Raw genomic sequence first — 1723 nt, forward strand, 5'->3', positions numbered from 1 at the left:
TTAAAAATGAAGAGCTGGCAAATTATTGTAGTTAAGGTGGGAAAAGAAAAAAATATTGGAAATTTTTAGTCTTATATAAAAACAAGTGGTACTGGAAAAGGGGCGGGGAAGAAGGGGTACCCTCTGGTTCTATATAGTGTAAATCCGTCGACTTCCCCTGGAGCTTTCCAGTGCTGCTTGGTCCAGAACTTGCCCTTCCCCTGTCCTTCCAGCTGGTCTCTGGGGGAGGGGTGTGCTGTGCTCACTCTCAGGTGTGTGCACCTGGGGAGGTACCCCCACCCCGCTGTCTGGGGCTCAGTGGGAGCTCTTTACCCCATGAGGCTTCTGTCCCCTGCCCCTCCCACCCCCGTCCCAGGCACACGGTGACACAGGAGGAATAACACCACTGGCGGCGGCCAGGTCTCCAGCCCTGGGGTCAGCTCCCCCAGTAACCACCTGCAGCGTCCAGTCCGCACTGGCCTAGGTGCTCCTGGGTGGAGGCACTGACCTTCACAGCTTGGGGCGCCCGGCGGCAGGAGCATCCTCACTGTCCTGTGCCCTCCCCGCCTCCGTCTGTCCGGGGGGTCCTCAGGATGGGGGCTGTGTCCCCCGGCACCCTGGGATCTGGGGCCTGGGCTGCTGGAATCATGCTCCTGGGGGCGGCTCGGTAGCAGGGAGCAGCCCCCCTGCCCGGAGCCCCAGCCTGACCCACCGGTTTCTCCCCAGGCCCCGCCAGGTGTGCTCCAGCCCCCGACCGAGCTCCCCGCGGTGTGGGTGCGCTCTCCCCGGCGCCCTCCTCTCCCAGTGACCCCGGGAGACTGGAGGGTCCCCGCCCCTCCTGCGCTTCTGCCCGTTTCCCTGCTGAGCACTTTCCCTCGGGGAAGGATCCTAGCAGATTTTTAAAGTTCCCGCATCTCTGGGGTGGGCTCTCCTGGCCCGAGGCTCCCGCTGCCCCCCTTAGCTCGGCTCCTCCCAGGGCCTCCCCCCCGCCCTCGATTCACTTTTTTCTTTTTTCCTTTTTCCACCTTCCTACCTTGTTAGAAGCAAAAACCCTTCTCTTTGTAGCATCGGGCTATCCCCTCTTTAAATTTCAGGTTGGATCCATAGGTGTTCAGGAAGCTCTCCGGGGGAGTGGGTGGGAGCAGGTCAGGTGAGGACCCTACTCTTCACTGTCTTGAAGAGTCCAAATTCCTTTTTCTTTCAATTTTTTATTTAAATTCCAGGAAGAGGTTGCTCTCCCGAGGAGCTCTCTCCCCGGCGGGCCCGCCGTGGGCATGGCCCGAGGAAACCAGCGAGAACTACCCCCACCAGAAAAACAAGAAGAAATCCTATGAAATTAGCAAGGGAGAAAGAAAAGAAGATAGCTTGACCACTTCTCAGAGAAAGCAGAGGGACTCTGAGATAATGCAACCAAAGCAGAAGGCAGCTAATCAGAAGTCTATGCAGACAAAAGAAAAATGATGGCTTTTTGGAAAAACCTGGGTGCTACTGCCAACTGAGTGTATCATAAGCTCTAAGGTCAAAATTTTGTGGAGTGAACAATCATGTTATATCCTTACAAAACTATTTTAAACTTTACCTTTCAGCCTGACTTAGTGTAATGTTTCATAACCATTCTTCAAAGAATAAAACACTAACTGTGCATGTGAAAAAATAAACAAATAAATTGCTGTGGAAACCCCACTGAAGGCTTTAGCGGCGGGAGCAGCAGGTATGATATTATATCATATTAACATATGGTATA

General features: G+C 54.2%; 1 pseudogene; it reads left to right on the plus strand.

Moving 5' to 3' along the window:
* The first annotated feature begins 1253 nt into the window (after nucleotides 1–1253).
* Nucleotides 1254–1440, plus strand: LOC112911888 (small EDRK-rich factor 1 pseudogene; annotated as a pseudogene).
* Nucleotides 1441–1723: the final 283 nt, after the last annotated feature.

The sequence above is a fragment of the Vulpes vulpes genome, chromosome 15 (assembly GCF_048418805.1).
Source record: "Vulpes vulpes isolate BD-2025 chromosome 15, VulVul3, whole genome shotgun sequence".
NCBI lineage: Eukaryota > Metazoa > Chordata > Mammalia > Carnivora > Canidae > Vulpes > Vulpes vulpes.